Genomic DNA, 23,647 nt, shown 5'->3' on the forward strand with positions numbered 1-23,647 from the left:
TAACCATAGGTGTGCGGGTTCATTCCTCGGTCTTTAATTCTATTCCAAAGATCTACTTGCCCGTCCCTGTGCCAATACCATGCAGTTTTTATCACTATTGTTCTGTAGTACTGCTTGGGGTCCAGGGCACTGATTCCCCCCAGAAATTATTTTACTGTTGAGACTAGTTTTAGCTATGCTTGGTGAATTTGACAATTTCTCTTTCTAACTCTATAAAGAATTGAGTTGGGATTTTGATAGGGATGGCATTGAATCTGTATATTGCTTTTGGCAAGATGACAATTTTTTGTATAATAATCCTGCCAATACATGAGCATGGAATTTTTTTTTCCATTTTCTGAGGTCTTCTTTGATTTCCTTCTTCAGAGATCTGAAGTTGTCATATAGGTCTTTCACTTGTTTGGTTAGAGTCACCCCAAGATACTTTATGCTGCTTGTGGCTATTGTGAAGGGTGTCATTTCCCTAATTTCTTCCTCAGTCTGCTTATCCTTTGAGTATAGGAAGGCTACTGATTTGCTTGAGTTGATTTTATAACCAGCCACTTTGCTGAAGTTTATCAGCTGTAGGAGTTCTCTGGTAGAGTGTTTTTGGGTTACTTAAGGATACTATCATATCATCTGCAAATAGTGATAGTTTGACTTCTTCCTTTCCAATTTGTATCCCTTGACCTCCTTATGTTGTCTGGTTGCTCTAGCTAGAATTTCAAGTACTATATTGAAAAGATATGGAGAGAGGGGGCAGCCTTGTCTAGTCCCGTGTTTTAGTGGGATTGCTTTAAGTTTCTATCCATTTAATTTGATGTTGGCTACCGATTTGCTCTATATAGCTTTTACTATGTTTAGGTATGGGCCTTGAATTCCTGTTCTTTCCAAGACTTTTAGCATAAAAGGATGCTGAATTTTGTCAAATGCTTTGTGTTTTTTTTCTTTGAGTTTGTTTATGTACTGGATTGCATTGATGGATTTCCATATATTGAACCATCACTGCTTCACTGAGATCATAGTGAATGATCGTTTTGATGTGTTCTTGGATTCGGTTGGCAAGAATTTTATTTAGTATTTTTGCATCAATATTCATAAGGGTAATTGGTCTGAAGTTCTCTTTCTTTGTTGGATCTTTGTGTGGTTTTGGTATCAGCATAATTGTGGCTTCATAGAACAGTAGTGTAGTGTTCCTTCTGTTTCTATTTTGTGGAATAGTTTGAAGCATATTGGTGTTAGGTCTTCTTTGAAGGTCTGATAGAGTTCTCCACTAAAACTATCTGGTCCTTTGCTTTTTTTTTTTTTTTTTTTTTTTTTTTTTTTTTTTTTTTTGGAAGACTTTCAATGAGCACTTCTATTTCTTTAGGGGTTATGTGATTGTTTAGATGATCTATTTGATCCTGATTTAATTTTGGTAGTTGGTATCTGTCTAGGAAATTGTCCATTTCCTCCAGATATTCCAGTTGTGTTGAATATAGGCTTTTGTAGTAGGATCTGATGATTTTTGAATTTCCTCAGTTTCTGCTGTTATATCTCCCTTTTCATTTCTAATTTTGTTAATTTGGACACTGTCTCTGTTTCCTCTGGTTAGTCTGGCTAAGAATTTATCTATCTGTTGATTTTCTCAAAGAACCAGCTCCTGGTTTTATTCTTTTTATGGTTATCTTTGTTTCTACTTGATTGATTTCAGCCCTGAGTTTGATAATATCCTGTCTTCTACTCCTCTTGTGTGAATTAGCTTCTTTTTGTTTCAGGGATTTCAGGTGTGCCATTAAGCTGCTAGTATATGCTCTCTCCAGCTTCTTTTTGGAGGCACTCAGAGCTATTAGTTTTCTTCTTAGCACTGTTTTCATTGTATTCCATAAATTTGGGTATGTTATGCCATCATTTTCATTAAATTCTAAAAAGTCTTTGATTTGTTTCTTTATTTATTCCTTGACCAAACTATCCCTGAGTAGAGTATTGTTCATCTTCCAAGTATATGTGGGAATTCTCTTGTTTTTGTTGCTATTGAAGGCAACTCTTACTCCACAGTGCTCTAATAGGAGGCATTAGAGTAATTAGGAATAGTTCGATCTCCTTATATCTATTGAGGTCTGTCTTGTTACTAATTACATGGTTGATTTTGGAGAAGGTACCATGAGGTGCTGAGAAAAGTTATATTCATTTGCTTTAGGATGAAATGTTCTCTATATATGCTAAATCCAATTGGTCCAAAGCTTCACTGTGTCCCTGTTTAGATTCTGTTTTCCTGATTAGTCCATTGAGGAGAGTGGAGTGTTAAAGTTGCCCACAATTATTGTGTTAGGTGCAGTGTGTGCTTTAAGCTTTAATAAAGTTTCTCTTATGAATGAGGGTGCCCTTTCACTTGAAGCATAGATGTTCAGAATTGAGAGTTCTTCTTGGTGGATTTTTCCTTTGACCAGTAAGATGTGTCCCTCCGTGTCTCTTTTGATGACTTTAGGTTGAAAGTCAATTTTAACTGATATTAGAATGGCTACTCTGGCTTGTTTCCTGTGACCATTTGCTTGAAAAATTGATTTAAAGCCTTTTACTCTGAGGTAGTGTTTTTCTTTGATACTGACGTCTGTTTCCTGTATGTAGCAAAATGTAGAGTCCTGTTTATATATCCAGTCTGTTAGTCTCTGTATTTTAATTGGGGAATTGAGTCCATTGATGTTAAGAGATATTAAGGAATAATGATTATGTCTTCTTGTCATTTTTTATGTTAATTTTATATTTGAGTTATTGTCTTCTTTTGGGTTTGATGAAAGAAGGTAGTTTCCCTCCTTGTATTGGTGTTTTCCACCCATTACCCTTTGTAGGGCTAGGTTTCTAGAAAGATAATGTGTAAATTTGGTTTTATCATGGAATATCGTGGTTGCTTCATCTATGGTGATTGAGAGTTTGCTGGGCATAGGTAGTAGTCTTGGCTGGCATTTGTGTTCTCTTGGAGTTTGTATGAGATCTGCCTAGGATCTTCTAGCTTTCATGGTCTCTGGTGAGGAGCCTGGTGTAATTCTGATAGGTTTGTGTTTATATGTTACTTGGCCTTTTTCTCTTACTGCTTTTAATATTCTTTCTTTGTTTAGTACATCTGGGATTTTGATTATATGTGACGGGGGCAGGGGGGGGGGGCTAGTTCTGGTCCAGTCTGTTTGGAATTCTGTAGGCTTTATATTCATGAACAACTCTCTCTTTAGGTTAGGGAAGTTTTCTTCTATAAATTTGTTGAAGATATTTGCTGGCCCTTTAAATTGTAAATCTTCACTCTCATCTATACCTATAATCCTTAGGTTTGGTCTTCTCATTGTGTCCTGGATTTCCTGGATGTTTTGGGTTAAAAGCTTTTTGCATTTTGCATTTTATTTGACTGTTGAGTCAATGGTTTCTATGGTATCTTTGGCAGCTGAGATTCTTTCTTCTGTCTCTTGTATTCTGTTTTTGATATTTGCATTTATTACCCTGGATTTTTTCCCAAGGTTTTCTATCTCCAAAGTTGTCTCCCTTTGTGATTTCTTAGTCGTTTCTTCTTCTGGTTTTAGATCCTGGATGGTTTTGCTCAGTTCTTCACTTGTTTGTGTTTTCCTGTAGTTCTTTTAAGAGATTTTTTTGTGTTTCCTCTTTCATGACTTCTGCCTGTTGACCCAATTTCTCCTGCATTTCTTTAAGTGATTTTTCATTTCCTCTTTATTGGCTTCTATCTGTTGACCCATATTCTCCTTAATTTCTTTAGGTGATTTTTTTGTTTCCTTTGTAAGGTCTTCTACCTTATTGATCTTCTGCATTTCTTTAAGAGATTTATTTATGTCCTACTTGTAATCCTCTAATAGTATCATGATAAGTAATTTAAATCCAAATCATGTTTTTCTGGTGTGTTGGGGTAACCAGGACTTTCTATTGTTGGATAATTGGGTTCAGATGATGCCATATTATCTTGATTTCTGTTAGTAACATTCCTACTTTTGCCATTTGCCATCATCTGGTTATCTCTGGCATTAATTGGTCCTGTTGTCACAGACTGATGCTTGAAACACCTGTGAGCCTGTAAGGCTATTTCCACACCACTGGATGACTGGGTTTCTCCTGGCACGGGTTGCTGATGGGCTGCTCTACTCTTGGGTGTCATTGGAGCCCTGGTGTGTCCTGCCCCAAGCAATGTTATACAAGGGTTGTCTCTGTGTTCCTGGTGTTGCCTGTATGGTACGCCTGGGAACAAAGATGGTGGATGCTACAGAGACCCTTTCCAAGTGCTGCTCACTTTGCAGGGCAAATGGCCCAGGACAGGGCTTGCACACAGAGAGCCAGGAGAGCTGCCCAGGCCTTGGGCACAGGCAGAAGCCTGGCGGGCTGTGTTCTGAGCTATGTTAAACTTGGGATAACTCTGTGTACCGGGTCTGTCTGGTCTGTCCAGGAGTGAAGATCAAGAGTAGAACATCTAAAAATAAGCTTTTATAAGAAAGAGTGGTTATGGGGTTCTGATACCTTGTTCTTTCATATTTTCCCATGTGATTATTTTTGCATCATTATAAGACATTTTTTATGGAGAAGATAATTCCATTTAATCTAACTTTGTTTCTGTATATTTTCCTCAAGAGACATAACTTAAGAATCATATATATTTTGCCACATACTTGCCTAGGTATTTAATAACATAAGGCTTTTTAATCTGATTTGCTGCTAAAAATTTTAGGCTGCCAAATTTTGCTTACATTTTTCAATTCACTTTTCTCTAATTGTGTGTTTCCTGAGGAGACACAGAGGCAGATATTCACAGAGTATTCGAACCCTTGCCTTAAAAAGGGGATCTCTTCCATTTTTATGTGAGTCATAACCTCTAGTGTACAAGGAATACCTTCAAGCTTGGCAAGAGAATAATATATTTTCCTGAAAGCTAAAGCAGTATTATGCATAGGACTTTCCAGTTAAATCTTAGAAGGAGTATTTCTGGATAAAGGTATAAATCTCTTTTTAAAAAAAATTAGTAAAATATCCTTAAGTTATAAATATACTAAAATACCTCCAAACAATTAAAACACAGATATCAAATCTAAAACTGAAAGACAGCAAAGCAGTTATTATAACATGTGAATCTGTTTTGTTACATCTTTGTTAAATAGCTATGCTTGCTGTGCCCATTAGAATTAGAAGTGCCAGGCTTCCTCATTTATTCATTTGGATCAGAGATTAGAGGGAAAATCACAGGGAATCAACTGTTTGCAGAAAAATATGATTACAAGATTTTTAAAGTGCACTACACCTCATGCTGCCCTCTGTGTTGTAGTTCCTTCAGCTTACTTATGGACCTTTACATTCCATTTTTTGTGATAAGGAACAATTCCCATATTTCTATCAGATGGCCCCAAAGGACACATTTCTAGCTTTGGCAATGGTCTTCTTCATACTTTGCTTCAACTTGAACTGGGTCGGCCTTGTCATCTCAGATTATGTTCAAGGCCACCAATTTCTCTCAGAGATGAGAAAAGAGAGTGAAAACAAGGAACTTTTCTTTACCTTTGTGAACATGATGTCAGTCTATGAAAAGACATTTCATCAAAAACTGAAATGTACTACAAATTGTGATGTCATCCACAAATATTATTATCATCTATGGGGAACCATACAGTAAAATTGAATTGAGCTTTAGAATGTGGGCATTTCCAGTTATATAGAGAATATGGGTCATCACAAAACAATTGAATTTCCCTACCAATAAGAGAGACTTACCCCCATGGCTCAGTCTATGAAACTCTTATTTTCATACACCACCATGGTGCGATTTCTGGCTTTAAAATTTTTATACAGACATGGTACCATCTCAGAAGCACAGATTTATATTTAACAATGCCAGAGTGGAAGTACTTTAAGTATGAAGCCTCAGCATCTAACTGTAAAACACTGAAGAACTATTCATTTAATGTCTCATTGGAATGGTTAATGAAACAGACATTGGACATGGTCTTTAGTGAAAGTAGTCATAACATATACAATGCTGTGTATGCCATGGCCCACGCACTCCAAGAGATTAATCTGCAACAGGTTGATAATCAGGCAATAGCAATGAAAAAGGTGCCAGTTCTCGCTGTTTGAAGGTAGAGTTTCTTCTATTGGATGATATATATTTTCTTCAAGTTTGTAGATGTTTAGGGTCTCTCAAATGCCATACTTAAGGAAATAGAAAATATTTTCCAAAATAGATATGTTTCTGAACATTTTTCCTAAAGAAAAAGGAAATATAGTGATGGTTGTAAATTTGAATGAAAAAAGAAGGTACAGTTTATCAATGAAAATTTGTGGTTTCATATACAGCATCCAATAATGCATCAGCATACTCCTTCCAATAGTGGGTATAAACAGTCCTTCCCCATATATTTTCTCCAGGAAGAGAAGATGAGTTTTTATTTATATTTGTCAATGATATAGAAATCATTTTATCTGAGCAACATTTTTTCTACATATGAATTTCTTTCACTATGTGTATTTATATATGAGTTTATGTTTGTGTTTTTGTCAGAGTATGTGTCTTTGTGTACCATTGTATGTATTTTGTGTATGTTCTTTTATGTATTTGTATCTGTTTTACTTTTCTGTGTCTGCCTATTACTTTGGATTGGCCTTTGCCTGCCTTTTTGCATTAGTTGTGAATATAAATTTCTCTGTATGTCAGAATCATTCTGTCCTGGTGCTTATATATTTATGCCTTTCCCTGTGTGTGTTTGTATGTGTGCCAGTGCATGTATTTTTTGTGATTTCATATCTGTGTTTGAAGTTGTGCCTGAATGTTTACATATATTTTTGAGCATATATGTATATTTGTGTGTAAATAAGTGTATGGCTGTATTATATGTGTGATGCAGAAAAGATGTGAGTCGCTCGCTATGTTTATATGTGTGTATTGCATATCTGTATATTTCTGCATTTTTTTTTCTGTATGTGTTTGGTAGTCTTCACTGAGAGAACTGAAATTGCTAAATATTTCACTAATCCTCTTGGAGGCAAAGTGATTATGAAACAGAGAAAAATACTGAAAGAAGACTGTGACATTTTTCACTTTTGGAATCTCTGTCAAAACCTTGGGATTTTGACAGATTGGGTGACGATTGCAAACTTCACCCCATATTTTTCACATGGTCAAAACATACACTTAGATATAGACATGATTGACTTGGCCACAGGAAGTAGAAAGGTGGGTATATTCTAACTTGCTGATTTATAATATACAGCAGTAAACACTGTCATGTGGATATTCTGCAAGATATTGAAATGAAATATTTTGTTACATCAGGAAACAATTTTTAGGCTTCTGTAGTATTTATTTTTTCATTTTGACATGTTTTTACTAATTCTTTGAAGATTTCTTATATGCACAAACTATAATTTTTTCTTTTTTAATAAAAAATTAATAATTTTTAAACACTCCACATTTCATTCCCCACCCCACCAAACCCTGTTTGCCCTCTGACTGTTCCACATCCCATACCTCCTCTGCTCCAGCTATCTCCACGTGTATGACTCCACCTCCCACCCCACCTGACCTCTAAACACCCTGGGATCTCCAGTCTCTTGAGGGTTAGGTGCATCATCTATGAATTACCACAGACCGGGCAGTTCTCTACTATATGTTTGCTAGGGGCATCATATCAGCTAGTGTATGCTGCCTGTTTTATGGTCCAGTTTTGGAGAGATACTGGGGTTTCAGATTGAGACTGCTGGTCCTCCTAAAGGGTTGCCCTGAGCTTCAATGAGCCTTTCCTAATTCAACAGAAGGGGTTGTCTACTTCTGTCAATTAGTTGGGTTCAAATATCTGCATCTGATTCTTTCAGCTGCTTATTGGGTCATCTGGACTACTGTCATGCTAGGTCTCTTTTTGTGAGTTCTCTATATCCTCAGTGTAAGACGTTGGCACCTCCCCTTTAGCTGGCTCCCACCTTGTCTGTTACTGGACATTCTTTTTCTCAGGCCCCTCTCCATTTCCATCCTTGTAATTCTTTCAGACAGGTACAAATATGGATCATAGTTGTGACTGTGGGATGGTCCCCCTCTCCCTCATTTGATGCCCTGTCTTCCTGCTGGAAATGGGCTCTGCAATTTCCCTCTCCTTACTGTCAGGCATTTCATCTAAGGTCCTTTGATCCCTGACAGTCTCATCTCCTAGTTCTCTGGTGCATTCTGGAGGGTCCTCCAAACCTCCTATATCCTGAGGTTGCATGTTTCCCTTCCTTCTGCTGGCCCTCGGGGCTTCAGTCCTTTTCCCTCCCCCAATGTCAGATCAGGTTCCCTACCTCCCTTTCTCCCCCATCTCTCCAGCCCAGTCTACTTTCCCTCCAAGGTTCCTCCATTCCTCCTCCCATGTGATTGCTTTCTTCTTCCTCACAAATGGGACTGGGGCATCCTCACTTGGGCACTTCAGTTTGTTGACCTGTTTGATATCTGGGGACTCTATCTCGGATATTCTGTAGTTTGTTTCTTATTACATCAATTTATTAGTGAGAACATACCATGCTCTTGTCATTTTGGATATGAGTTATCTCACTCAGGATATTTTTGAATTCTATCAATTTGTCTGCAAAGCTCAGAATTTCCTCCTTCTTGATAGCTGATTAGTATTCCACTGTGTAAGTGAACCACATTTTGTATATCCATTCTTCTGTTGTGTGGCATCTGGGTTGTTTCCAGCTTCTGGCAATCATGAATAAAGCTGCTATGAACATAGTTGAACTCATACCCCTGTGACATGGTGGAGCATCTTTTAGATATATTCCCAAGAGTGGTATAGCTGGGCTTTCAGGAAGATCTATTTTCATTTTTCTGAGGAACCTCCAGATTGATTTCTAGTGTATTTGTACCAGTTTGCAATCCCACTAGCAATGGTGGAGTGCTCCTCTTTCTCCACATCCAGACAAACCTGTGTTGTAACCTGAGGTTTAGATTTTAGTCATTCTCATTGGTGTGAGGAAGAATCTTAGGGTCGTTTTTGATTTGCATTTCCCTGATGACTAAGGACTTTGAACATTTCTTTAGGTGCTTCTCAGCCATTTGAGATTCCTCAGTTGTGAAATCTGTTCACACCTATACCCCATTTTTTTTATTGGGATGTTTAGTTTTTTGGTAATTAGCTTCTTGATTTGTTTATAAATTTTGGATATTAGCCCTCTATAGGATGTGGGGTTAGTGAAGATATTTTACCATTCTTTAATTTGTTGATTTGTCTTATTAACTATGTCCTTGCTAACAGACGCTTTCCAGATTATAAGATCCCATTTATTAATTCTTGATCATAGAACAAGAGCCATTGGAGTTCTGTTTAGGAAATGCCACCCCCCCCCCCCTGTGCCAATGAGTCAAGGCTCTTTCCCACTGTTTCTTCCATTAGATTCAGTGTATCTGGTTTTAGGTTGAGGTCCTTGATTCACTTGGACTTGATCTTTAGACAAGGTGACAAATATGGGACTATTTTCATTTTTCTACATAAAGACAGCCATTCAGACCAGAACCATTTATTGAAGCTGCTTTCTTTTTTTCTATTGTATATTTTTGTCTTTTTCAAAGATCAAGTGTCTGTAAATGTGTGGTTTTATTTCTGGGTCTTCAAATCTATTTCATTGATCTATGTGTCTGTACCAATACCATGTAATTTTTATCACTATTGCTCCATAGTAAAGCTTGAGGTCAGGGATGGTGAGTCCCCCCTGAAGTTCTTTTATTGTTAAGAATTGTTTTTGCTATTCTGTTTTTGTTTGTTTGTTTCTTTCTTTTTTTGCTTTCCCAGATGAATTTAAGAATTGTTCTTTCCATGTCTTTGAAGAATTGTGTTGCGATTTTGATGGGGATTACATTGAATCTGTAGTTTGATTTGGTAAGATGGCTATTTTTACTATGTTCATTCTGCCAATCCACGAACAGTGGAGATCTCTCCATTTTCTGAGATCTTTGATTTCTTTCTTGAGAGGCTTGAAGTTATTGTCATACAGATCTTTCACTTGTTAGAGTTACCCCAAGATTGTTATCTTCTTTTACCAGTGATTAACCATAAAATAATCCCCAAATGCAAATGACAGTGGGCAAATTTTTGGGACCCATAAATGACCTGTTGCCCTAGCTGGAAATAAATCTTAAGTAAACTGAATCTCACAGGCCTTTGGAGCATAAGTGTGAAAATAAAATCACATTGACATTTGTGCTCAAATTCAACCAAGTCATTGCTTGTACTTGACAATTCCACCTATTGTAGACATGATTTCTTGAGGTTCCTGGGATTGAGCCAATTAACAATGTTGCCTGCAAATACATCAGAGTAAATACACCTCCACAACTGCTGATCCCCCTAGATTTTTTATTCTTTTTCCTACTTTTGATTTTTGTCAGCTTTCCATTCAGTCCTGAAAAATAGTTTTTTTTGGAGTTGTGCTACTTATAGCATTTTTAACAAAGCGCGACTCGACCATAAATGTTAGTTACATACTCCTCATATGTGTCCATGTGGCCCATTTCATGGACATGTATTGCACCATTTATCACAGTGCACTTTAATATTTTATATGAAGAAACAGTAAATAAATAACAAGATTTTATATACATAAATTTATTATTTTTACCTTTGTGCCTAGAATATGGTCTGATATGTAGTAAGACTTTTATAGAAAAATTTGCAATCATCACCTAACATTCAATTGGTATATTCCTTGAAGGAGGCTAGAGACAAAGAAAACTAGTATTTATTATCGGTTTTCATTTTCTAGTTGTAGGTCCTACTTCTTTCCTTATTTCTCACATTTAAAACATCAGTGCATAACCTACTTAAGGCAATATAGTAAGGAGAATTATCTGTTGACATACATTCTTACTCCAGGCATTCAGAGCTCTTATTCTGAGCTTCTGCTGCTTGAAACATCCCACAGTGTGTAATCAAGGCATCTTAAGCAGTGCATTGTTCTTGGATTTTCCTTCCCTAACAAATTTTCTTCTTTCAACTCATATTTTATTAGAGTTGTGCTCCAAGAAAAGGTGACCTTGAGTTTTGTTGCAAACCTCTATCTTAATTGTGAGCAAATGAATACATTAAGATTCATGTTTAAATATGATAGCTCAACATTTAATATTTTTAGCTGTATTAATGATGTAAAATGAGGGTAACAATTTCGAATAAGCATGGCAGTGGTCTGAATATAGCCTATAAGGTAAAAAGTCTATAAGAAGTATAGACCACCATTTGGCTCTTAAAAAACATTAATACCTTTAGCTTAAAACAAGCAAGACACATATAGCCTTGCTCCAAAACATGGCCTTATATTACTGTTGTTTATTACTTTTGTATAGTTAAAGGTTGATCCTACTATGTGTTAGGCTAGAGGCTTTACATGAGCTTTCGTCCCATTTTCATTGTGATTTTTTTATTAGTGTATTTTTTTTTACATTTTTAATTGGATATTTATTTATTTATATTTCAAATGTAATCCTCTTTCCAGGTTTCCCCTCTGCAAACTCCTTATCCCACCCCCTTAACCTGCTTCTGTGAGGGTGCTTTCCCATCCACTCACCCAATTCTGTCTTACTGCTAGCATTTCTTTACACTGGAGCATCAAGCCTTCACAGGACCAAGGTACTCCTCTCCCACTCATTCCAGATAAGGCCCTTTCAGCTCCTTCAGTCCTTCCCCTAACTCCTCTATTGGTGTCCATCTACTCACTCCAATGTTTGGTTGTGAGCACCTGCATCTGTATTGGTCAGAAACTGTCAGAGCCTCTCAGGTGACAGCCATGTCAGGCTCCTGCCAGCAAGCACTTCTTGGCATTCACAATAGTGTCTGGATTTGGAGATTGTATATGGGATGGATCCACTGGTGGGGCAGTCTCTGAATGGTGTTTCCTTCAGCATCTGCTCCACTGTTTGTCCCTGTATTTCCATTAGACAGGAACAATTGTGAATTTTAATTTTGAAAATCGATGAGTAGCCCCATTGCTTAATTGGGGACCATGTCTAACCTCTGGATATGGACTCAATAGGTTCTCCCTCTACTTTGGTATTTAAGCTAATGTTTTACCCATGGTGTCCTGGGATGCTCTTGCTTTCTTGACATATGGGACTTTCTGGTTTTTATGCTCAGTGCCCCATCTCCTATGCTATACAACTCTGTTCAATTTACTGAACCTCTGCTCCATCTCCTTCCATACTTCATTTTTCTGATCTTCTCCTGTCCCCTTTTACTCCTCCTCGTGGGGAGAATTTATTCCAGGGACACAAGCATTGTTTGACATATACAGATCCATTAAGTGTAATATACCACAAAATATAGAATTGCATTTTTTCCAAAAACATCAGAAATAGCTCTTAATCAAGCCCAACATTCATTTAGAGTTAAAGAAAGAAAGCAAGTGACAGACCAGCAGAAACACATATTAATATTAGAACATTTTCTTTCATGAACCTTTTGAGAGTACAATAATACATGCAGAGAAAATTAATTCCATGAAAGTCAGGAATAATGTCAGGCAGGTTTTTTTTGTTGTTTTTTTTTTTTTTGTTTATGTTTTTATCCAAGCACTTTAGAGGCAGTGGTTTAAAAAAATCTCTGTCTGGGTTTTGCCAGTCTGCCCTATATTCTAAGTCCAAACCAGCTATGTGTGATATGGAGACACTACCTTAAAATAAATTTACATAAAGTATAAAAGCATGCCCATTTTCCTTACTCTAACTCCAAATATTCTTTAAAGAATTACAAAGCGTTAACATACATTTAAAGAAAATGATGGGAGAAAACAAGAAAATGTACCCTGATCTTCATTGGGAGTATTAATATACTGATACTTCATGGTAAGACCTTGTTTCAACAATATGAAGAACATAGGAAGAATTCTTCAAATCTTTAATTAATTTTATACAATTTTTACCCAGCTTTTCCCAGTATTAGCAGCCAGTCTAGAGTATTCTGACCTCATGAAACACTTCATATTCAAGGTTACTACATATTAATTTCTCATTTCTGACCTTATTAAACCAGTGCTGCATAGTCTGCTGTTTTTTTTAAATAGTTTCTCATTATTTGCAAGGCTAATTTATTCAAGGTCATATTTGTAATCTGCGAATTAAAGACACAATTTTCCTATTTTAAATTTCTTTAAATAATAACTTGCTTATTTTTTGTTTTAATTAAACTTTGATCATAAGCAAAGTGAGGAGGAAGAGGTGACTTGACATATGGCTTATAGTCATTGAAAGACAAGTGTGAATATCTGGAAACTGGAATTAAAGCATAGATCTTAATCAAACACTACTTACTGGCTCAACTGCCCACAATGGGATGAGCAATCCTATATGGATTAAAATTAAGAAAATGCTTCAAAGGTAGGAGGACAGGTTAGTTATGGCTGAGAAAATATCTCAACAAAAGTTCCCTTTGTCTGTTCTTAGTACACAGTGCCAAATAATCGACAATAATTGACTAAAAAACATCAGGTTTAATTCTCTGTAATTTTTGCACATGATTCACTATCAGCTTTATTTAGTCAGTTATTAGACATTCAGAAACTATCCAATATTTCTTCAATATTTTTCCAGTATTGACAACTGGTCATTAAACAATGGACAGAGTGGAATGTCAATATTCATTCATAAAATAATGTACATATTGGGTGTACGTAAAATAAGCTTATTGAAAACAGTATATGTCTAATTTCTTTTCATATTCTATCCTCTGTGTGCACTGCAGATTGTGGTCCTGGATTTAGAAGATTCTGGAAAGAGGGAATGACAGCCTGCTGTTTTGCTTGCTGCCCCTGCCCTGAAAATGTAATTTCTAATGACATAAGTGAGTGTTTGCTGTACCACACTGTGATAATGACTTCAACTAAAATCCCACTGCAAATATAAAATGTATCACATATCTAATTTACTAGTTGTGGATATAAAAGTCATTAACAAATTCCTGCCAAAAATAAACAAACACACACACATACCTTGTGTCATGACTCGCATGCTGACTCATTGCAAATTCATTGCAGATTATACTTTGACAAAAAAATACTTTCCAAAATATAAGTGCAATTTGAATTTGAAGGAATTCTCCATAAGATTTTCCCAATAATCTATTGTAAAACAATATGTACATTACATTATAGTCACAATTTTTAAGAGTATTAATTTACTGTTATTTCATGAATATATCTAACCTACCTATCATTATGCACACCATGTAATATAATATCAAATATACTGGACTAGGTCATGAAAATGCTAGATACACAATCCATGTTCTCTGTAAGATTAATATAGAGGACTGAAATATTTGCAAATTTATGAGAAACTGCTAAGTATGTAACATTCAGAAGTTCATGTTCAAAGCCAGATATAATATGAATCCAGAAACTAGGGCATGTGTTGATCCAAAATCTAGAATATATGACAAGACTCTTACTCAGTATATTACATACCATAGCCATTATTAAAATAATTATTTATGGTTGAGAAATGCAAAATGTTTATGGTTAGCTTTTCAGCTATTTTACCTTTCATTCTGTAAAATGAATTAACGTTCTTGAAAGACATATCATGCCTGTGAGATGGTTCAACAGTTAAATCATTTGTAGCCAAGGCTTAGAATCTCAGTTTATTCCTATGAAGCATTGTAGAACCAAACAACCTACTCAGAAGTTGCCTTTTCATGTTTTGTATTCAAACATGCACTATACTTGAAAATAAATTTTTAAATATTGTTTTTAAACAATTTAAATACTGAAATTGTTTTAGATATAAAAACAAAGAATAAATACTTGAAAAATTGCATCCACACAAATTCAAAAAAAAATATTTGTATTATATTAATAGCTTATGTGTGTGAGATGGGTAACATATGTACAGGTACACATATGAGTAAAGACATATCACCGTATTTACACTTATATGCACTTATGAGACAGCTGTCATGGGTGTTGGTATCTGAACCAGGTTCCTTGTTAGAGCCAAATATTCTATTTATAGCTAATTCAACTTCTAAGCCTTTTAGGCAAATTGTCAAATAATAGCTCTCCACAAAAACATTCTTCTAGATAAGAATTCTGAAAACCAAGGAAGTGCATCAACATTCTCTGAAATGACATGAAAATAAAATGCAGTTACAACCACAGTTCATATTGTTGCCATGATGGGAATTGCAACTTATGAATGGGGTACTATTGATGAAGAAAAATAATCTGGCTTACCACTCTTACTTGAGGATTCCTCTCATATTGATCATAATGCTTCTCAATACTAATTTCATAGTTGAGTACATTCATAGACACTGAGTCCCATTGGGAAAGGTGAGACAAGGATGAAAGGGTTCAGCATTCCAGATGAAGAAGGAATCAAGGTGAAGGACTTCTCAGTACAAAGTAACTAAAGATATTTTGTTTCTTCAGAGCTAATTTTAGTGTATCTCATGAATAATACTTAAAATTTTTCTTTACTTATTGCCAGATGAGGATAAACCTGAGGGATAATTTTTAAATGTTTTTTGCCTTTTAAATATTAATATTTTATTACCTCTCATTTTCAAACTTATGTCTTATGGCAAGAATCTCTTAAATTTGATAATGCAATTGTTACCTTTACATGAACACACACACAACCACACACACATACATGCATACGTACGTACATACATACATACATACATACATACATACATACAGTCTACCTGTTCAATAATTGAGGGATGTTTTTATGTCAATGAGTTTGAGCTAGTGAATTCTCGAGTACCAATTAAAAGTCTTGTCCTAGTATAAGTCAGAGTCTCAATGTATCATAGGGAATACATTCATAAAACAGTCAATGATCTCAGGAAACAGTGAGTGTAGGGTTTTTTTATTTATAAAATATGCCCAAACACATTTTGGTTTATAAATATATCATCTCTGAATTCAATGCTCAACTTAATACCAACATAGAACTAAAACATGGTTTAGGAAATATTTGTTTTCTGATAAAATTATAAATGATATGATCAACAAAGTCACACATACAAAGAAAAAATTGCTAGGTTTTATTTTCCCTGAAATCTTTAGGAATATTGTGAACTGAAAGCAATGCTGTTCAGCAATCTCCTTCAAATTACATTCTTAGCATCAAAGGCATAATTGAAAGGCTTCTGTCAACACCCTTATTTAAAATACCTTATTAATAAATCTCTATTGCAGCACTAACTAGACTGTCCTTTAGACATCAGATATGAATCAGTGTGTTATTTGTCCAGAATACCAGTATGCCAGCACAGAACACAACAAATGCATTAAGAAAGGTGTGATCTTTCTATGCTTTGAAGACCCGCTGCGGATGGCTCTTGCCTTAATAGCCTTATGTTTCTCTGTATTCACAGCTGTGGTGCTTTGGGTCTTTATCAAGCACCATGACACTACTATTGTGAAGGCCAATAAAAGAATCCTTAGCTACTTGTTAATAGTGTCACTCATGTTCTGTTATCTGTGCTCCTCTTTCTTCATTGGCCATCCAAACACTGGAACCTATATCTTACAGCAAATCACATTTGGAATTGTATTTACTGTGGTTGTTTCCATAGTTCTGGCCAAAACAATAACTGTGGCTCTTGCTTTCAAAGTCATAGACACAGGAAGAAGGTTGAGAAACTTCCTAGTATCAGAGACAACAAACTACATTATCCCCATATATTCCCTGTTCCAATGTATTCTGTGTGGAATCTGGCTAGCATTTTCTCCTCCCTTTGTTAATATTGATGTACCCTCTGAGCATGGCCACATCATCCTTTTTTGCAACAAGGGCTCAGTTTCTGCATTCTACTGTGTCCTGGGATACTTGGACTGCCTGACCTATGGAAGCTTCATAGTGGTTTTCTTGGCAAAGAATCTGCCTGGCACATTCAACAGAGCCAAGTTCTTGACCTTCAGCATGCTAATGTTCTGGAGTGTCTGGGTCACCTTCCTTCCTGTCTACCATAGCACCAAGTGCAAGGTCACGTTTGCTGTGGAGATCTTCTCCATCTTGGCATCCAGTTCAGGGATGCTTGGAGGCATCTTTGCCCCCAAGATCTACATCATTTCAATGACACCAGACAGAAATACAATCTAAAAGCTCAGAGAGAAATCATATTTCTGGACAAATATTTCTGAAATTCTGTCAAATGTAAAGTTGTTACATACCCAACAAATACTGGATTCCAGTACGTGTATCTAGTTTTAGAATCACTCTCATTGATTCCTCTAGTGATATCGAAAAGTATCATCTACTGATCTTGCATACATTGTGCACCAAACCTTGTACTCTTTCACTTGCTTTGTTTCCTCTGGAAGAACAAAAATTCTCAAATTATTATTACAATTTTATTCATCATTTTTGCATTCATGGAGATTTCTCCCCTGGTATCTTCCAGTAGAATTTGATTTGGCAGTTGAATATGTGGCCTTGTGTATAAAGTGATTTCCAGGTCAGACAGGGCTACAAAGATAAACCATCTATCAAATCAAACAATCAGACAAACAAAAAAATGAAGTATCAAGAAATAAAAAATCAAAACACATTATCTGATTTCCAGTAGGAGCATATTCATGACAGATACTGCCTTTTTTCAGCTGCCCTTCAAGCTATTTGCCAATAACCTAGGGTGAAATGTTCTTTGTCTGTTCTTAAATACAAAAGTATAATATACAACAATGCACAGAAGCCAGGGCCCCTGTCATTAAATAGGGAATAATTAGAAGACAAGGAGGAGGGCGACCCATAGGAAATTCAGCATTCTCATTTAACCTGGAAAATCAAGATCTTTCAGACATTGGGCTATTAACCAGGCAGCATAGACCAGCTTATATGAGGCTCCTGATACATATGCAGGACAGGACTGACTGGTCTGATCTCAGTGAGAGAAGACAAACCTAATCCCTTCAGAGACTTGAGGCCTGAGGGATTGGAAAAGTCTGGGGGATTCGGGAGGTGGGATATCCACTAGGAGATGGGGGAGGTGATATAGGATGAGGAAGAGTTGAGGCAGACTGAGAAAGGAAGAATGACTGGATTGCAAAAAAGATTAAAGATTAAAAAAAGGAAATAAAATAAAATAAATTAAGCTTGTAGATATGCCAACATGCTATTATTTCATAGTTATGGAATACTGATATTGATATGTACCTATCTTTTCTTGGAGACAGCCCTCACTGTGCCCTTCTGATTGATATCATGGTCTCAGAAAATTTGGGAAGGGTAAAATGGAAGCCAGATGCTTTGATTATGCTACTCCATAGAAAATCACATTTCCAAAAAGAAAATTGAATGTTTGCTGCTGCACTAAATCCTTTACATTTGTCAATTCTCCTCCCACAATGGGATGCTGAATGGATGGGTCTAAAATGCAACAGCATTAACAAAAACTATCATTTTACATATTTCATAGAAACATGATCTTTAACAGTGTCACATTGAGGAACACATTCTGCATTCACATCTGCATTTCACTCATTGAAAATTCAAGGAAGATGTCATTTACACAAAGATATATTAAAATTGCACTTTAAGGGAATTCTACACAATTTATTATAATAATTGATCTCCTCTAATACTATATTTATATTATATTCCAGTCTTGAAATTATACGATTTACTTATTCTTTTTTACATTTAAATATGTGTCCCTATATATTTTCTGGTCACCTGAAATACTGGGGGTACTGGTTGGTTCATATTGCTGTGCCTCCTATAGGGCTGCAAACTCCTTCAACCCCTTGCTCCTTTCTATAACTCCTCCATTGCAGACCCTGTTCTTAGCCCAATGGTTGGACTGAGAGTGTCCCCCACTGTATTTGTCAGGCAATGGCTGGGCCTCTCAGGAGATAGCTATATCAGATTCCTGTCAGAAAGTGCTTGTTGGCATCCATTATACTATTTGGTTTTGGTGACAGTATATGGGGTGGATCTCAGGATTCATCCAGTTTCTGGATGACATTTCCTTCAGTCTCTGTATTTTCTTCCATGCATATTTTGTTCCCCCTTCTAAAAAGGACTGAAATAACCACACTTTGCGCTTCCTTTTGCTTAAGCTTGTGTGTGTGTGGATTACATCTTGGATATTCTGAGTTTCTGGGCTAATATCCACCTATGAGTGAGTATATTTTATGATTGGGATACCTCACTCAGGATGATATTTTCTAATTTAATACATTTGCCTGAGAATTTCATTAATTCATTGTTTTTAATAGCGGAGTAGTACTCCACTGTGTCAATGAACCACATTTTCTGCATCCATTCCTCTGTTGAGAGACATCTGGGTTCTTTCCTGATTCTGGCTACGATAAATAAGGCTGCTAATAACACAGTGGAGCATGTGTCCTTTTTGCATGTTGGAGTATCTTCTGGGTATAATCCTAGTAGTGATATAGCTGGGTCTTCAGGTAATATTATATCCAATTTTCTGATTTTATTAGGAACATGCAAATCAAAATAACCCTGAGATTCCACCTCACCCAAGTTAGGATGACTAAGATCAAAAACTCAGGTTTCAGCAGATGCCAGTGAGTATATGTAGAAAGAACTCTCTCAATTGCTGGTGGGATTGCAAGCTGATACAACCACTCTGGAAATCAGTTAGTTGGCTCCTCAGAAAATAAGACTCAATGATAAGTGGATATTATCCCAGAAGTTCAGAATACCTAAGATATAATTCACAGACCACATAAAGCTCAAGAAGAAAGAATACAAAAGTGTGAGTGCTTCAGTTCTTCTGAGAAGGAGAACTAAATATAGGAGCAAATATGGACAAAATGTGTACACCAGAGACTGAGGAAGGGCCATCTGGAGACTACCCCACCTGGGGAATCCATCCCATATACAGTCTATACAGTCACCATCCCAGAAACTATTGTGGATGCCAGGAAATGCTTGCTGACAGGAGCCTGATATAGCTGTCTACTGAGAGTCCCTGAGAGGCAGCCTATCTTTGGGTTGAAAATAGGGTACCCAGTAAAGGAGATAGAGAAAGGACTAAAGTTGCAGGAGTGGTTTGCAACTCTATAAGAACAATATCAACCACCCAGACCACCCCCCCCAAAAGTTCCTAGGGACTAGGCCATCAGCCAAGGGGAATAAATGGGTACAGAAACATATGTAGCAGAGGATTACCTTGTCAGGCATCAATGGGAGGAGATGTCCTTGGTCCTATGATGGGTTGATAGATACACCAGTGTAGAGGAATCAAGTGCAGGGAGGTGGGAGTGGGATGGGTGGAGGAACACCCTCATAGAAGTAGGGGGAAGGAGGGTGGTATAGGGGCTATCCTGGAGGAGGGGAAACTGGGAAGAAGGATAACATTTGAAATGTAAATAATAAATATATCCAATAAAAAATCTAAAAAATAAATGAAATTGAACAATCTACCATGTTTAGGAATATATAGACTTAACATAATAAAATGGCAACCTACTATAACCATCCCTCAAAATTCCAGCTCAAATTGTTTATAGACATTGAATGGACAATACTCAAATTCATAGGGAAATACACATAGAAAACCAGGATATCTAACACAATCATGGACAATAATAGAATTCCTGGAAACAGGGTCTTCTTTTATTTTAAGCTGTCATACATACCAGAATGGATCTTTACAAATTGGTGTAGGTCAGTTTGTATCAGAAGGATTCAAACAGATCCATGTGTATGATGCTGAACTAATCTCAAATCTATGTGGATCAAAGACTCACCACAAAACCAGATACATTGAACAAGATAGAATTAAAAGTGGAGAATAATCTTCAACTTACTGGCACAGGGGACCATTTTCTGAAAAGAACACCAAGACTGCAGGTACTAAGAATGTAAATAAGCTAGTCCCCCTATTCTGTTCTGAAGGGAGAAGCAATATTGCACAGACAAATTCTTCTATGACCAGAATAGAAAGTTGGCTATGTGTCTCAATGGGTAAATGAGTGCTGATACAGCCATTTAGTTTAAGAATTTATTTGGTTTAATTAAGCGGACAGTGAGTTCATGACGTATGGAGCCACATGAGCCAGCAAAATATTGGACTGTTTGTCTCAGATTCATTTTTTTAGAAGACTTCAGATATAGCTGTTATAGAATTAATATCCCTTCCCAAGTAGAAATCACTCCACACAATTAAGACAGTAATAAAGAAAAAAAATCACTTTAATGATAGCATGCATTTAGCTCTGGCTAACACTCAAAGAAGACCCAGCCTAGAAGAAAATTTTCTTTTCACAAATGTTGTTGACCTTAAGTCTCTTTTAGGTTCAGGCCCTGTGATATACTTGAGACAATTTGAATAGGTTCGAGAGAGTACAATTCTACTCAGTAAGGCAGATAGAGATTTACAAAGGAATTCTCTCTTCTAAATCATAATGTATGATCTAAACTATGGACTTAAAACAAGTACCAATGCGAAATTCTCACTCATGCAAAGACAGGGAAAACATCAAGGAAAAGTGATCTAATGGCATTCTGGTTAGAAATCTCAGATGAACAGGTATGCTGTTGTGCTATTCTATCCTTAGAACATGGAGGTATTTGTCTTTGAGAAGATTGGCTCCAAGGATGTCCACAGTTGCACCTAAATCCAGACCAAATGGGCTTCCTTTTAATTACCCATGACCACTCTCTGTCTCAGAACTAAGTCAGCAATAAAGAGAATTCTTTTAACTTTCATTTTATTTCATGTGCATGGATGTGCTGCCTGAATATATCTGTGTGCAGTAACTGAAAGGCCAGAGTAGTATCAGATCCTTTGTGACTGGAGCTAAAGGAGATGATTACCTACCAAATGATCTGGGGATGAAAATCTCTAACATACCTCAATGCTCTTGACTAATATGCTGCCTCTCCTGCTGTGTTCTTATTGAAAATATTTGACCTTTTAAAGTATATTTTGTCATTTCTTGTCATCCCGCTATGCTTTCCCTACTTCTTACCTTCCAAGTCATTCATTTTAAGTATGGTTCAAAAATGTGTACAAAAATATGAAGAAAACATGCTGAGTGGATTCCTGTTAGTTGTGTGAATATGCTCCTGTGATGAACAATTAGATAAACACTTTTATTGGATAAGCAATTAGAGCTCTTTCTGCCTCAGGCTAATTTTCTCACTTGCAAGTCACTTGCTGTGTTTCCACTTTCATGGTGATCCCATATCCCTCTGGAACCATAAACCAAATTAAACTTTCTTAAGTCACCTCAGACATTGTATTTTATCATTGCCCCAGTAAAGGCCCTAATACACAGCCATAAAGTTTTACACCTTCAAGAGTTATTTCAGGTAACTGACAAGATTTTTTGAAATCTAAAAAGGTTTTCTTACAGTTTTCTTCATGTGACATTTGTCCATATGAGTTTCCAAGTTCAAACAAAATAGAGGGGCATCATAAAGTTTGAACTGATTATTGATGCTTGTCACAGTTTTTCTACATATTAAATAATCTTGAAGGCTGGAGAGATGGCTCAGTGGTTAAGAGCACTGACTGCTCTTCTCAAGGTCCTGAGTTCAAATCCCAGTATCCACATGGTAGCTCACAACCATCTGTAATGAGATCTAATGTTCTCTTCTGGAGTGTCTGAAGACAGCTACAGTGTACTTATATATAATAATAAATAAATCTTTGAAAAAATAATCTTGAGTAATTCAAAGTAAGTGTTTTAGGTAAGATCTTACCAAATTCTTTCTGATTGTAGATTAGTTTTTAAGGTTCTGAAAGACTATTGTGATATGCAAAGCCTTTAACAGTGTAGTTACACACTAAAGAGTTTACTCTTGTATAAACATAGCAAAAAGTACAAAACATTAACACATTGACTATGTTTATGGGGTTTCTCTGAATTATGACTTTTCTCATGCTTTCTCAGACTACGGCTACATTCAAAGCTTTTACCACATTGCTTATTCATAACATTTCTCTCAAGAATGTTTTCTTTTATGTATTCAAAGAAAACTGTGTTGTGAAATGGTTTAATTACATTTGTAACATTTTTCCTCAATATGTTTTGCTATATATTCAAAGATGACTATGCTATAAAAATGTTGGGAACATGAAAAAGAAACTGGTCCTAAGAAATCGCTTTTGGTTACTAACCTCCATTTAACCATAAGTTGAAACTAAATTTAAGTTCCAGGTCATAGGCGACCTGCATCCTTACCAATATCTGGCCATCTTTCTTTATTCATGTTTTGTTCCCCAAAACATAAGGACTATTCCTAACCATAATTTCTGTCACTCTTGTTTTATTCCTCAAAATATAATACCTACTCCTAACCACAAAAGAACAAATGACTATCATAGGTTAGAGCATAAAAACTACATTCTGTAGCATTTGACAGAGATTAAGAACAGACAATATTGTGATTGAGAAAAAAATTGAAGCTATAACTTGGCACATGACTTTGTGGTTTTCACATTTTGGAGCTATGTAATTTTTGGTTCAGGGTTGGAGTATGATAATTCCACTAAGCATCTTCATATATTTCTGTGGCCCTGATTTATTAGTATTGACTTGATTATAATAAAATATCATTTACATTATTCTGTGTATGAGTTGTGTTGGACTGATGTCAACCAAAAACAGTCAGCCAAAAACATAAAGGCTTTACAACAGTGTTGACATTCAGAGAATTTCTCTCCAGTATGAATAGTTTCACAATGATGAAGATGATAGAGGTGTTCAAAAG

At 36.2% G+C, this 23,647-nt stretch overlaps 1 pseudogene; it reads left to right on the plus strand.

Moving 5' to 3' along the window:
* LOC127690856 (vomeronasal type-2 receptor 116-like) overlaps positions 1-21,546 on the plus strand; it is a 42,090-nt pseudogene extending 20,544 nt beyond the window's left edge.
* Positions 21,547-23,647: the final 2,101 nt, after the last annotated feature.

This window comes from Apodemus sylvaticus, chromosome 8 (genome assembly GCF_947179515.1).
Source record: "Apodemus sylvaticus chromosome 8, mApoSyl1.1, whole genome shotgun sequence".
NCBI lineage: Eukaryota > Metazoa > Chordata > Mammalia > Rodentia > Muridae > Apodemus > Apodemus sylvaticus.